General features: G+C 32.0%; 1 long non-coding RNA gene and 1 pseudogene across 2 annotated transcripts; one reads left to right on the top strand and one right to left on the bottom strand.

Annotated features, from left to right (window-relative positions):
- Nucleotides 1–2,858: 2,858 nt before the first annotated feature.
- Nucleotides 2,859–8,761, top strand: LOC146922496 (nitrate reductase [NADH]-like; annotated as a pseudogene). The gene is made up of 4 exons (XR_015012486.1): nucleotides 2,859–3,932; nucleotides 4,351–4,491; nucleotides 5,974–6,206; nucleotides 7,202–8,761. The product of XR_015012486.1 is annotated as a nitrate reductase [NADH]-like (transcript).
- On the bottom strand, nucleotides 5,978–8,747 carry LOC146922497 (uncharacterized). The gene is made up of 2 exons (XR_015012487.1): nucleotides 6,938–8,747; nucleotides 5,978–6,791 (listed from the first exon to the last, which is right to left on the bottom strand). It is a non-coding gene; the product is annotated as an uncharacterized LOC146922497 (long non-coding RNA).
- Nucleotides 8,762–16,811: the final 8,050 nt, after the last annotated feature.

Raw genomic sequence — 16,811 nt, 5'->3', positions numbered from 1 at the left:
CTTTGGAAAATGCTACTTCTCAAGAAAAATAGCTTCAAGAATTTTTCAAGAAATAGTTGGCAAATTTTAATTGGATGATTTATTTGTCCACTTCCTATTTTTCAGCCACACCTCCTTGAATTGTGGCAAATAGTGCATTGTGATTGGCTATTCTTTATTCTTGAAGAATTCTTGATGATATTTTTCTAGAGATATAGCATTGCTCTTTTTCTTTTAAAACAACTTAACGTACGGATCAAATTGCAGTGGATAAAACGCACTTTGTCTTAATTATAAATTCATTTTTTTTGTTGTTACAATTATAAATTCAATTGACTGCAACTATTACGGATCAAAATTGATAGAAAATACTAAAATTTTACAATGATTAAATAAATAACATACTCATGTTTTTTTTTTAACAGAATTAACATATTCTTGTTGAGAGCTGCAACTAGTACGGTTCAAAATTGATAGAAAATACTAAAATTTTACAATGATTAATAAATAACATACTCATGATTTTTTTTAATAGAATTAACATATTCTTGTTGAGAGCTATATTGAGATAAACTCATTTACACAAAATTCATGAAGTATGGAGTTCAAAGATTTAATGGCTTTTAATTTAGTGATGTTGGGCAAATAAGGATGGAGGCTACATACACAACCAGATTGTCTGATATCAAAATTATTCGTGCTAAAATAAGGATGGAGGCTTCAACATTTTGCAGAATTGATCTTTCAATTTTAAAGTTTTTCTCTATCGAACATTTGATCAAAAATATGTTTATATGACATATTTTATATCAACTTTTAAGGATTTTTTTTTACAATTTTGTTGATGTAGATTTTTTACATCATCAGATCATATACCATGTCATTTAATACATTAAACAAGTTTTTTAGTAGAAAAATATGAAAGAGTGACACAATTGTCAGATTCATCAAATGATAAAATCCCCAAAATGGTACAAACAATGAATTAAATTTGCAATTAAGCTAAAGAAGAAATTTCAACAAGTCAACTAAAAAAAGTCAACTAAAATTGATGTATTTAGTTTATAATGTAGAAAAAATACTTTCTCTTCATCTGTCTTCTATAAAAAAGACATGAGGGAGTATGTATGTACACATATCATTGTTTGTTACTCCATTCCTCTTAAAATGAGTCTCTCTTTAACGAAAAAAATGTTTCAATATGAACGTACTTGATGTTCGGTTTTCAATTTCAATTGTTATAATTATTCCCTATAATTGATTTTGTGTACATTGTTTTTAAAGTAATATATTATTTTTGGCAAAATTACGCAAATAGTCCTATGACATAAATTTAGGTAATGGTAACGTTCTTTATCTTTTCTCCCATTTTCATCCTTTATGTTTTTAAACGGTTTCAACGTTACCCTTATGTTAAAAAAAACATATAGTTTATATTATTCATTTATTTTTCTATTTTACTTTCAGAATTACCCTTTTACCATTTAATCCTTTCACACAAATTAGAAACACTTTTTTCTAAAAAACCCACAATCGTGAACACTCTGAAACTTGAAAACGCGAAACATAACGAAAATGCATAATAAAATTTGAAAACGTGAAGACACGATTGTGAAGAAGAGGAAATTGTGAATCTGAAGAAGATTAAAACGTGATTGAAGAAGACGAATCTAACAGAAGCTTGCACATAATAAATAAACACAAAACCCCTCTAAAACATAAAAATTAGTTCTAATCAATGAATAAACACAAAAATTAGATCAAAGCAATGCATATCGAGATGAAAGAGGAAGAAAGAAGATACAACACATAAAACTCATAATACATATGAAAATGTATGAATACCCACCACAAGTTTCCTCAACACCAAAATTTCCTTCCTGGTCTATTGGGACCCATTTTCGTCATTATTCAAACTATCTTTCGCTCGGTGCAATTATAGCGAAAATCAACTTTTAAGTTCATTCATTTGAATGATGTATTTGGTACGTATTATTGATCAAATACATCATTTAATAAATGAACCTAAAAATTGATTTTTGCTTATAATAGTGACCGAGGGAGTATGTTTTAACCCACATAAACTTTCACGTCGACCGAAGATGAAGGAACCCGAAAAGATTGGGCGTATGAGTTTTGTGTGCGTGATGAAGCCATTGATTGCAATTTTTGAGTTTGGATTTAATGTTAGAGATTCTTGCTATTTAACATGGAGGAGGAAGAAGATCAAAGAAGATATTGTAGTTTTTCTTTTAATAGAATTCACTTAAAGGTTAATTGTGTAATGTTTTTAAAAAAAAAATATAATACGAAAATGTTACTTAAAATTAAGTTAAAATACTAGAGTAAACCACAAAATTGATCATTGTATTCGTAAGTCACTCTCAATATAGTTTATAACTCTATTAATATTTCAAACTAATATTGTCTCTTGTCAAAAATATCTCAATTAAGTCATTTGTTATGTGACAAAAACAAAAATTTAATTGAGAAACTTTTGACAAAATCAATGACTAATTTGAAAACAACTTATAAACACGAGAGACTAATTTGATGGTTTACTTATTATTTGCATAATTTTGTCTATATTCTACTTTTACGGAGAACACCAATACTTATTAATGATAATTTAGTAAAATGGTTATATATGTTGATAATTTTCTACATTTATCAAAATCCTTAAACCAAAAATTCTTTAAACCACACAAGTTTTGTAGGTATTTTTATTATTCAATTTTTTTTTTGTCAGCCAATGAAGTATCCCAAAAATTCGATAAGTGGGGTCTACCTCTCTAATAGTGAAGGTTGCCTTGCAGCAAAGCCACACACTGTCCTTCTATTTCCCTCTATATAAGTCCCATCAAACCCCTCATTCAAATGACCAAATTCCTTTTCTCCACTACCCAAAAAGTGAGAAAGGAAGGAGGAATCAACTCTCATTTTCACAAATAAAAAACCCATAATTTTCTTCTCCATAATAATAATGGCAGCTTCAGTTGATAACCGTCAATTCCGTAACCTAAACGGCGTCGTTCACACCTTCAATCCCAGCAACAATTTCATCCATGACCTGAAACCGGGTTTCCCGGTAAACATAGATCCCTTCAGCAGCGACGACGAAGATGAAAACGACCACGCATCGAATCTCCAAGAATTAATCCGAAAAACCAACTTGGAAGTTGAACCGTCGATTCTCGACCCACGCGATGAAGGAACGTTAGACAACTGGGTCACACGAAACGCTTCCATGGTCCGTCTCACAGGGAAACACCCATTCAATTCAGAACCACCACTCCCACGTCTCATGCACCACGGTTTCATCACTCCAGTTCCAATCCACTACGTACGTAACCACGGTGCTGTCCCAAAAGCTCGTTGGGAGGATTGGACCGTTGAAGTAACCGGTTTAGTTAAAAACCCAACCCGGTTCACCATGGACCGGCTCGTTCGTGAGTTTCCAAGCCGGGAATTACCCGTTACACTTGTTTGTGCTGGTAACAGACGTAAAGAACAAAACATGGTGAAACAAAGCGTTGGTTTTAACTGGGGTGCCGCTGCTGTTTCCAACTCCGTGTGGCGCGGTGTTTCGCTGCACCACGTGCTTAAACGGTGTGGGATTCAAACACGTTCTAAGGGTGCTGTTCATGTTTGTTTTTACGGTGCTGAGGATTTACCTGGTGGTGGTGGGTCGAAATATGGAACTAGTATTAGGAGGGAAATTGCGATGGATCCTTCTCGTGATGTTATTCTTGCTTACATGCAGAATGGTGAGGCTTTGGCTCCGGATCATGGGTTTCCGGTGAGGGTTATTATACCGGGTTTTATCGGTGGAAGGATGGTGAAATGGCTTAAGAGGATTGTTGTTACTACTGATGAATGTGATGGTCATTATCATTATAAGGATAATAGGGTTCTTCCTTCTCATGTTGATGCCGAACAAGCCAATGAAGAAGGTAGATTTATCCTACTTATTATTGGAGCATAGTTTTAACTTGCGGTTAAGTTGTGATCGACACATCTCGATCAATGATTTTGATCGAGATGACCTAGCAAATAAAGACATATTTTGATTTTCTTTTTTTAATTTAAATTGTTGATTACTCACTGAAAACACGATTATGAAAAACAAACACGATCACCGGACATTACACGTTGATGTCAATAAAATTTTGTGAAAAGACATAATTCAACATAATGATAAATACCGGTGTCGGATACGACACTTGTCAAACATCGGAACAAGCTTTTCATATTATTTTTTTGCCATTGTTTTATGTTAAAGTGCAACTTTATACATGTGACATTATTTTGATTTGCTTCTACCTAAGGCTTTTGTCTTGTATTCTTAACTTTTGTGTGTGTCCCGCACAGGTTGGTGGTACAAGCCCGAATATATAATTAACGAGTTGAACATAAACTCCGTGATTACGACGCCATGTCACGATGAGATCTTGCCTATAAACTCATGGACTACGCAGAGGGCTTATACGCTGAAAGGTTATTCATATTCAGGTGAGTTTAATTTGATGTTTTCATTCAAGGAAATATTCTTCGTATGTTATGGAAAGCATGAATTGTGCCACAAAATTTGCAGTTGAATAAGAATTTTCTTTCTTTGCATAGAATATTTGGGATATTTTGAGGGTTTGACGAGAAAGAGAATCTCCATTAAACAATTTTTTCATTTTTTTTGAAAGATTCTTTAATAAATTTAATTAAGAACAACAATTATTTTTGACAGATTCTTTAATAAATTTTTTAAGAACAACCAATGATACTTTTAGATCTGTCTTTGTACCAAAAAAGTTGTCTTTGTCTAAACATGGGATCTATACGTAATTGCAAGAATTTCATTTAAATTTTATGAAAACATTTGAAGTTTCTATTTATTTTTTTGAGGGATTATATTTAAATTTTAAACATATATTAATACAAATAAACAGCAAAAATTACGTTACATCTGGTTAATAAATTAAGAGGAGATACTTGAACCAAGGAAAAGAACAAAAAACTAACGTGCGATGATATATTTCCAAAATTAGCTCAGAGAATCAGTTGAATAAATAAATATAGGGTTAATAGTGTTTTACTTGTAATATAAGTCATTTCCGGTTTCCCCCTGTAAAATATTTTTTTTGAATTTCATACTTGAAATTTGAAGATTTTTTGGTTTTGGACCTTCATGGAAAATTTCACTCCCTGTAATTTGAGAAAATTTAGGTTTACCCTCCTTGTAATTTGAAAAAATTTCGGTTTATCCCCTGTTAATTTGAGCAAATTTCGGTTTACCCCCGACATATCTTCAATTTTGTACCGTCAAAATTCATGAAGGTCCAAAACCAAAAATCTTCAAATTACAAGGACGAAATCCAAAAAAATATATTTTACAGAGGGTAAAACCGGAAATGACCTATATTACGGGGGTAAAACACTATTAACCCGTAAATATATAATTTAACACTCATTTTATTTTAGATAGTCATGAGTAGTTTTTTTTTTTTTTTGCATTAACACTATTAACTAATATCAATTTAATTTATAAAGTTAAATAATTACAGTCCTTTTTTTTGTGGACTTAATTATTTGTGTCCTAATGTCAAATGAGATTCATATATCTGTTAGATTTTTTTGAGTCCTAATGTCAAAGTTTTCTACTTGTCATATATGTCACATCTATTTCTAGTGATGATGCAATTCTCCTTAACGTGAGAGATCAAAATTACAATCAAAGTTAATTTTATTATTGTTATTGGCAACTATTATCGTGTATCTTTTTAAACTATCGTGACACCATTTGACACAATCATATACATCAAAATGGTTGGTTGGTCTTTCAAATGGTTTGGTTACTACTAAAATTAAAAAGAAAACAACAAATTTGATACTTCTATTTGACAAGTTGTATAATTTGGTACGTGGTAGGCAGTGAAATGAAACATGAGTGTGTTATCTCTTTTGGTTGAAAACTGACATTGGTGGTGTACTTTGTTATAGGGGGTGGTAGAAAAGTGACACGAGTTGAGGTAACAATGGACGGTGGAGAAACATGGCACGTGTGCACATTGGACCATCCAGAAAAACCAACAAAATATGGAAAATATTGGTGTTGGTGCTTTTGGTCTCTAGAAGTTGAGGTGTTAGACCTTCTTGGTACCAAAGAGATTGCTGTACGAGCATGGGATGAGGCACTCAACACTCAACCTGAAAATCTTATTTGGAATGTTATGGTAAATTTTTCATACTTTTTTCCATTTAAATTAAGATATATAGCTAGTATATTGGTTATTTTGTTGTATGTTAAATGAAATATTTTTTTATGTACTATAAATTTAGTGTTAGGAAAACAAGTTGCTTTTTAAGAAGAAAACAAATTTTCCAAAGAAATTGACCAACTAAGATATATAGTAATTAATCTCCACTTGCTCCTCAAGTATTGGATCTCATATTCTACTTGCAGAATAAAAAAATTGTGAGCCTTCACTTTGCTATCAGCAGCCTAATATGTCATATTGATACTTTTCAGATTAAAAATGATACCATAATATTCTACATATGGTTTCCTTTTTCTTCATAGGAACCAATTTAGACTTGTTCTACGGATAATATTAAAGTTTAATATTGACATACTGTTAGTGTAAAAACATATACATCATTTGGTAGAATCAAAAGCTTACAACTGTGATTGATTGACAATATAATTTTTTTATACCGTTATATGAATTAAATGAATAATATAATTTTAATTTGATGTGAATTTTATATATGTTCAATTTGTTTGTCAAAGTTAAAAGTGTCATTTTCATTCAATACTCCTCCGTCTCAAATATAATGACTTTTCACTTTTTAGATTCATTCAATAAATTATGTATGTGGTCTATAATATGAACCACATACAACATTTATTAAATGAGCTTAAAAAGTGAAACGTCGCTTACATTTGAGACCGGAGGAAATACACAACTATGATTAATTAAAGGCCATAAACCAATCATAAAAAAAGACCACAAATCATTGTGATACAATTTGCACCCTATGTACCTATCATTGGCCCAGTTAATGGCATCATTATTTTATGAGTATGTGGCTTAACTCCCATGAAATGACTTGGCTAAAATAAACACAAAATAATTGATTAATATTGTCACTTCAATTAAAAATAATAGAGCTAGATATTTCAAGAGCTACACACTAATGAAATTCTTTTGGTGTTGGCAATTTACAGGGCATGATGAACAACTGTTGGTTCAGGGTGAAAACAAACGTGTGTAGGCCCCACAAAGGAGAAATTGGCATAGTGTTTGAACACCCAACACAACCAGGTAACCAATCAGGTGGTTGGATGGCAAAAGAAAGACACTTAGAAAGATCACAAGAAACCAAACCAATTCTCAAGAAAAGTATCTCTACTCCATTCATGAACACATCTTCAAAAACATACTCCCTTTCTGAAGTTAAAAAACACAAAACCCTTGATTCTGCTTGGATCATCGTCCACGGCAATGTCTACGACTGCACCCGCTTCCTTAAAGACCATCCCGGCGGCTCAGACAGCATCTTAATCAATGCTGGCACTGATTGTACCGATGAATTCGAAGCTATCCATTCGGACAAAGCAAAGAAATTGCTCGAAGATTATAGAATCGGTGAACTTGTTGCCACGGGCTACACCTCGGATTCATCGTCACCAAATAACTCCATGCATGGAAATACTGAATTTACCCATCTTGCCCCTATTAAAGAAATCATGGCTCTTAACCCACGTGAGAAAATCCCATGCAAGCTCATTGCAAAAACCTCAATTTCACATGATGTAAGACTTTTCCGTTTTGCATTACCCTCTGAAGATCAATTATTGGGACTACCCGTCGGGAAACACATTTTCCTATGTGTTACCGTCGATGGAAAATTGGTCATGCGAGCTTATACGCCAACAAGTAGCGTCGATGAAATTGGGTATTTTGAATTAGTTGTCAAAATTTACTTCAAAAACGTGCACCCCAGGTTTCCTAATGGTGGAATCATGTCTCAATATTTAGACTCCCTCACTATTGGCTCGACATTGGAAGTAAAAGGCCCCGTGGGACACATTGAGTATCTTGGTAGAGGAAATTTTTCGGTCCACGGGAAACAAAGATTTGCAAAGAAACTAACATTTTTAGCCGGTGGGACCGGAATCACACCGGTTTATCAAGTGGCGAACTTCGATTTTGAAGGATGCCAATGATCAAACTGAAATGTACATTGTTTATGCCAACCGGACGGAGGATGATATATTATTGAGGGAAGAGTTAGATGAGTGGGCAAAGAATTACAGTGATAGGTTCAAGATTTGGTATGTTGTGGAAAATGCAAATGAAGGGTGGGAATATAGTGTGGGATTCATCACGGAGAGTATCATGAGGGAGCATATTCCATTGGCTGGTGAGGATACTTTGGCATTGGCTTGTGGGCCACCACCTATGATTCAATTTGCTGTGCAACCTAATTTGGAAAAAATGGGGTATGATATTAAGAAGGATTTGCTTGTGTTCTAGGGCAAGTAATAGATATTGTGTATGGTATACGTATAATTGTATTATTATATGTGTAAGTGTATCAGTTGTTATTATTTGTTTGCAGTTTGGTTACTTCATTCTTTGTAAGGAAAAGAAAAAAATGAAAATTTGTAAGAGGCTTTACTCTTTGCTAGCTTCTGATCAGGCTTTGATGTAGTTAGGTAGTCAAGATTTTTTGACTGCTTAGTAATGTAAATACAAATTATAATGTCCAATTTCCATTTCCATTTTTCATGTACAAATATCTGATATAAACTTGATTTTAATCAGCTTCATCTATATCTCGATATGATAGATTTTAATGTTTCTAAATCATTCAATAGGTTTTTTGTATTAAATTGTTTTATCTCAATTCTTATTTGAAATTGAAAGTAATTGTTATATGAATTATGCATTTTTTTTAAGAGTATATGCATATTTTATGATTATAAGAATATATTAATTATAGGCTAACTAGCACAAGGAGTGCAAAGCAGCCACAAACCAACAGAACAGTTGCTTGTACTACAAGTGATGGCCAATATAAAACCAACTTATAGGATAAGTCCAGTGGCTACCCGAGGATAATTCTTACATCGTCATAACTATAAATCTAACTTATTTAGGCACACAAATAAAACTACACGTTAATCAAATATTTTTAATAATAAATTGATTTTTCTTATTCATCCTTTTTCCATTTTGAGTGTGCTTAATTTAGTTAAATTTGAGATTGTGACGGGTTAAAGGTCGCTCTTGCACTTAGTTTAGACATAGCAATGTTAAAGTAATTGAAAAAATAAAAAGGAGTGGTGATACATGCACACCCATAGGTGACATACACACTTAAACCTCCACATAAACATGTGACATGTACTGCACCCCACAAACACTTTGTCTCTCTTCCATTTCATTCATCTCTCTCCTCTTAAATATGTGGGGGTGTATTGGTGATATGAAAATATGAGTGGTCTACTAATCATTTTCCAATAAAAAGTGAGGCCTCATATGCTTTTCTTTCGAGGAATGACCCTACCCTAAGAGATTATTTTATTGTGTGCTATAGGCTCGTCTCCACATGCAAGGAAATGAGTTTATGTTGAAGAGTGTCCTTTCGAGGCATATTTGGTTTGAGACTTGGTGTATTTAAAAAGAAGTTTTAGTTCAGAAAATAAAAAGGGTAAAATTTATACTTCATCCATCCCGAATTAGGTGTCATTTTTAGTTTTACACGATTATTAAGAAAATGATTACTAATGTTGATTTTAATTGTAAAATTTGTTTTATTTACCAATACACTTTTATTAATTATAGTTAGTGAAGTAGATAAATGAATCAAATGCAATAATAATGGTATGTTAGAGGAAACAAATAATACATATTGTATTGATATGGTAAAATGGGCAAATAATTTGAGACAAAGAAAAATAATAAAAACACATATTTTGAGTCGGAGGGAGTGTGTAAAAGAGCATCTTTTAAATTTTTACTCTCTCCTTCTAATAATAGTCGTTTAATGTTTGTGCACAATTTTTAAAAAAATGATTAATTGTGTTGATTTCAATGATAAATTAATATTATTTACTAAAATACCTTTATTAATTGTGGTTAGTAGATTAGTTAAGTTGAAGTAAATTCAATAAATAAAAGTATAATAGTGAGAGAAAAAAATGTTGAACTAATATTTTAAAGTGACAATTATTTGGTGACCGAGAAAAAAATGTTAAAGAGACATTAGTGTCGGGGTCTATATTTTAGTGTAAGGGGTCTATATTTATTTACTCTATAGTAACCAAAATTACAATTCTAACTTTTTTTTTAGCAAATCAATGTCATAATATTGACTTTTGATATTTAGGAATCTTTTTTTGACAAGTATATTTAGGAATCTTGACCCATCTTAAAATAGCATGTAGTAATTTTCATTACAAGACAACTCATCTCAAATTATTTGTTCATACAACTAATATGTCATTAAGATTTACGCGAAATTATAATAATTTCAGTAAGTCCATTAAGAATAATTTTATAACAAGTGAATTAGTGGGACGTAATTGCTCTCGATGTGAAAGGTTAAGTGTATTCAATAATTATCAACTCACTAAGGACAAAAAAGATTGATCTTGTAAAATAAAAAAACAAAAAAGATTTGGTAGATTACAAGGTTGAGTTAACTTTTATACATATAGAACTCTCATCCATTGAAGAAATAATAATATCTCAAACTTTAGTAATCTTGTGGTGTGTATAGTTTTTCTTTCTTTCTAGTTTGGTATATATATTTGTTTATTTTTCTAAAAAAATAAACAAGTTTTTCTCTCTATTATAGTGTAACTCATAAATTTCTCTCTCTATCATAAAACTTATTCTCACTAAAGCGTTAACAATGTTACACTATAATATCTTTATTATATTTGTTTGAATAACTTATTTATCTCTTTATTGTTTTGGTTTTCGTATCAATATTTACTTTCTTTTTTTAAATATATGACTGTCGAACAAGTCGTAAACAAAATAGTTGTTCAAATAACACATTTCATATTTTATTGTTTTGCCATTGATCTAGTGACTAACATATATTCAAATAAACACACATATTCAAATCAAAGATTTCACATAAAATACCTTCATAATCAAACCACTAAGCTATAACAACTAGGACAAGTTGAAAAATATCTTCTATCACCCTACTATACCACTAATGATGATGAGATATTTCAACATAAAAAACTTGGATTGATCTCTCAAAAATGGTCCAAAAATGGACCATTACTCCTTTTAGTAAAATATTTTTTATAGTAATAAAAATAAAGAGTAAATATAATAAAAATTTCTACATATTTGTCAAGGATTGTTTGGGACATTTATCATTTTATTTATTTTAATTAATATTTCTTTTTTTTTTTTTTGGTTTTGAAAGAGGCATACTTAGATATTTTATGTCAAAATCGACATACTTAGATTAATTTAGCTACCCCTCAAAAGAGATATTAATAATTACTTAGTTGAGTGCATGGATTTTCTGGCTCTGGACGACTCTTAACTCAAAGAGGCACAGCTTCATTCACACCCTCACCCTTCACATTTGCATGAGGTCATATGTTGTTTGGTATGCGGAAAGGTCACTTAACTATATGTCATCTAGTTTCCACAAACACACATATGCCCTTTCTCACGTATATTTCTTTTGTCCCATTAAGGAATCTCTGTTAGCTCCCATGTATCTTATCTTTTATACTGTCCATATGTTTTATTTTAATTGATAAAATAATTTATTTTGCTTTTCAAAAAAGGAATCGCTGAAAAATAGGAACACATCCTCTAAAAAACAGGAACAGTTAGATAAGATGGTAAAAGATTTTTTGCAATTTAATCAGAGACTTTTATTTGAATTTAGTTTTAAAATTGTAATAGTATTAAATTTTTTGATAACTTTGCCAACAAGCAATTTTCGTTGTTTCTTTGACTCATATTAACTTCTAGTGTCAATATAAATTTTTAGTGTTTAAATCTATAATCTTTCACTCATGTTTTTATATGAATTTTAGATTTAATATTTGAAAATTCATATATAAATGGATCAAAATACCATAGAAAAATGATAAACTATGAAATTGTTAGCTGAAACTTATTAAGGGATATAATTTAGCCTTATTTTAAGCACCATTCATGATATTGTTTTTTATTTCAATATTATTACTTACTTTTGTTTGACCGAGCGAGGAAGGTTAGCTAGGAACACTCTCTTTTTAACACTCTCTCTAACACTTACTATCTTATTGAATGAAATTAATGTATGTTCCACCACTTTAAGTGAAAACCATTTTCAAAGTGTGAGACTCGCCTTTATTTAAACCAATAAGAAAGTAAGTGTTTGGAAGAGTGTTGAAAAGAAAGTGTTGATAGCACTACTCTTATTTGAATTGTTTTGCTGCGTGTTGTTGATTTTTCGGTATATTTTTATGTAAACTAGCTAGATGGCCGGTTACATGCTTATCTTTATTATTATATTATTATTATTATTATTATTATTATTATTATTATTATTATTATTATTATTATTATTATTATTATTATTATTATTATTATTATTATTTAAAAAGTTAAAATGGAATTATATTTACCAAAAAGCCAAGACTTAGTATAAGGTGAGTCTGGAAACGCGAAATCAAAATATTACAAAGTCAGGTAAAAGAGAGAAATTCAAATTTCAGATTATGTTATAGCTCCCAAGCACATTGTTGGGTAATCAACTGAGAAAATATTGTATTTCACTTTCAACCGCCAAAATGTTGATAGCTTAATTGTGTCAAGCAATTGATGCAGAGAATGCTCCTTGTGCTTGAAAATTCGACTGTTTCTTTCTTTACATAATTGAATGATGATGTTTTGATGAACCTCCAAGATGACCAAATTGATATAATTGATATGTGATGAGGGTTGGATTCATCGTAACATACCCTAGCAAAAGTGAAACCAAATCCAAATAGAACTGAAAAAAAATTTAGTGCAAGAACAAATGATTATTGTCCTCGTTTGATCCACAACCATCCGCGCATAACTGATGCTGATCCTAAAGTAGACCTTGCCACAAAAGATTATCAGTTGTAGCAATGCAATTATGAATATGACGTCAAACAAAGAGGCTGACTTTTAAAGGAATTATCTTGTGTCAAATGATGTCAAAGATTTTAGAGTTGTAACATTTTCCAAAACTGTCAAGCAGTGATACACTCCATTGCCAACTGTCTAACGCACAAAGTTATTTTATAAAATGCTGTAACGATATTATTTTGAGGAACAACAAGGTTGTGTTGTTATTTAATTATATTTTTCACACACTAGTTTAATTTAAATAACACAATAGCTTAACTAAATTTTATTTAAAGAACGGTTGGTCTTGATCTTTAAAAAAAAACTTAGTATTGGATTATTATTTAATTTTGAACTAGAAATAATATATCACAAATTTACAAGTCTACATCATTGAATTTGTTGACTAACATCAAAAGATCTTGCTAGCTAATACATTTTTTTTGAAGGAATCTTGCTAGCTAATACATGTAAGCTAGTTGTCTGACTGTCCCAACCACTGAAGCAAGTGTATGTGTGTTTATATAAGTAGAAAATTGTAAATAAAAATAATTAAATACTTCATCAAGTTGGAATCCAAGCAATTTGGAAATGATTTCCAAAGACACAGGGAAATAGTCAAATACGGAGCATTAAGCAAGCGCGTACTTTTTGTCCTTTTTGCTAAACAATGGAATCATCTTTCATAATCTTTTATGAATCTTATGATCAATGCCGTCGAAATCTTTTTTATAACGTCAAATAAATAAATGCCGTCGAAACCAGATCATTAGTTTATAATTTTATTTTCTTCTAATTGGATAGTTCAAGTAAATCGCTAGATTTTAAAAAAAGAAAAAAGCACGGGTAGATTTTTACTTTTAAACCATTAAGTTTAAGTAAATTGCTAGATCTTTACTTTTAAAACATTAAATTGTTCGGTGAGAACAACTCGGTTGACGGATTCCACTTGTGTCCCATTAAGGTATCAATGGTATATAACATTGGTCAATTAAAGTGTGTCACCTACCAATGTTACTTTATAAATACTTTATTTGATATATTTTTTAAAGGGTGTACCACATGACACATTCTAATTGAGCAATGATATATACCATTATGGTACACAAGTGCTATCTCTCGGTTGACAAAGCCGAGTGGATGGATATAGCTTACCTGCTTTGGGTTAAAGATTAAGGAGTTGAAAGGTCCAAAATTCAAGCTTAGGTGACGACAGAGACATTGTAGTATGCATGAGTCGCGATTTAAATCTAGATTCCCCATTTATCCACCTTAAGTGGTGAATTTCTAGCCACAATGCATTTGACGAAAACAAAAGTTAAGTTAAAAAAATGTGATTCCATTATTCAAATAAAATTTAGAATAAATTATTATTATTTTTTGGTTAATAAAGTAAATTATTTAAAAAAATATAGGAATATGAATGTAACTATTATTTTAGTCATCTAAGTAAATAAAATTGAATAAATGGTGAAATGAAATGTAACTAGATTCATATAAAAATAACAATAAAATTGTTCCGGATCGAGCTAAGGTCCATGTGGTTTGGACTCGAGTTCGATCCAAGACTCGAGAGCGAGCAACATCATACATGGACACACATTCAATCTCACTTTATAATGGTGTGGACCACCAAATCCCGACCGTCCATTCTGAATCTAATGCAAAAGGATCACCCGGATGATCACACCTATCACTCAAGGACAATTGTTAAGGTGAAGGATTGATAGCCAAAACCCTACTTATCTACTATATATACCCTTGCTTAGCATTGAATTTGGTATCACCCTTCTTACCCTATTTTAAGCTGCACTCTATCTCTTGAACCTCTTACCGACTTAGGCCTTAGAGCACGTGTAGGTACACCACCCACTTCAGTGGAGAAGGACTCAAGGCGGCCCACGATGGATGACGAGAGCTCAATCCCTCTATAGAGTGGATATCAACCTAACAATTTGATGGCCGGATTAAGCAAGTGTACCAAATCGTTTACCAAGTAATAAAGTGATAAGAAGAGCATCGCATGTATAGAGATTGTCATTTCGTCTAAACAATTCGCATTACTTATTTGAGAACAAAATTATAAAATAAAAGATAAGAGTTTAGAGTTTTGCAAAGTTAATCTGTTTGCAACGAGAGAAAAGTTACCTGTTTTGATTGCGAATGTTATCGGCGGTTAGGATTCTTTGAATCCCTTATAATCATTTGTTGGATTTACGTAACAGCCGAGTCTTATTCGAGTTAATTCATGTAAAGGTTATTTAAATGATGAGTTTGTGGGACGTGATAACCTAATCGGTTTGTCAAGCCGCATCTCGCCGGTCGCACGGTGATCCTTACGTGCGGGGTCTTACTATATCGGCCGATTTAGGTCTATCCCTCCGCCGTTGAGTTGCACCGCGATCACACGATGATCTTTACACGTGGGATCTATCTCACTCGGGGGTAATTGAAACATAAACTTAAATTTGAATTCCTAAATTTCCAAAGGTTTGACCTCCCAATGTTCATAAAGGTTCCCTCATCTATGAATCTTATAAGCACATAACAAACTTTCCTTCTCGGCAGTTTTACAAACGGGCAGCCTTATCATTGTCTACCTTACCAAGGAAAAAGAATGGAGTTATTAGGCTGATTTAAGTCGTGAATCATAGTTTCCCTAATTACTAACTACTTACTACCTCATTTCACTCGATGTATTAGGTATGTCACCTTCATCAATATTAAGTACTTCCTAAGTGTGCTAGCTTTCATTGTCTCACTAGTTACTAATTAATTACTTTACTGGTTAGACAAATATAAATATCAATATTAGGCCATGTCACTACCTAAATCAGGTTTATGCTCCGAGAGGAGACAAATCTTACACACGACAATAAAACTAAATAGCGAACAAAAAATAATTGAATAAAGACTTTAAATTAAATAAATATCCAACAAATAAAATAGAGGTTCATCTTAGAACCCTAACCTAAAAAGATTTAGTTACTCATGGTAGCTAAAGAAAAATTACAAAAGAAATAAAACATACCCTAGAAAAACTTGGAGGGAGGATAGAGAAACTCCTCCCCGGAAGCTCCTAGTGCTTGCCTTCCTTTTGAATCGCTTCGTTTTGAATGAGAAATTGTGAATGACGAAGGCGATATTTATAGGGAAATTATCCACCTGATTTTGGGCTAAAAACGCCGCTTTCGGGCGCAAAAGTCGAAACGGCGCCTTGGCCCACATGGCGAGATGTGCCTAGTACCATGAGCCAAGCGCATGTAAGATGTCGTACTATATGTTTAGGACATCGAGTACCACATCTTGCCGTAACAACTTGTTTTAACAAAATGAAGCCAATCCACGTTAAAAAATATAACAAATTACATGAGAATCACGACAAAGTGAAGACATGACAAAGAGATGACTTTTCTTGGTTATCGTGAGCATTGTGTCTTGGTGTCACTATTGGGTCTCCGGCAGCTCGTTCTTGGGCAAGAGCAAGGACCTTTATGGAGTTGGGCCTCCAATTCACGGAGGCCTCAAATATTTGTAGGGATTGGGGTATAATTGTCGGGGTGTAAGATAAAAAAAATAACACTTTTACCTACGGACAAAATCAGTCAATAAATGTAATTTTTCTATAGATGAAAGTTTGGAAGACAACAATTTTGACGTCAATTATTCATTGTCCATATGTAAGTGTCTAAGTGTCGTAGGTAA

Source organism: Medicago sativa, chromosome 5, assembly GCF_051527215.1.
Source record: "Medicago sativa cultivar Bolivia chromosome 5, Bolivia_mono, whole genome shotgun sequence".
NCBI lineage: Eukaryota > Viridiplantae > Streptophyta > Magnoliopsida > Fabales > Fabaceae > Medicago > Medicago sativa.
The sequence above is the reverse complement of the archived record's forward strand: the minus strand, read 5'-3'. Positions and strand labels throughout refer to the sequence as shown.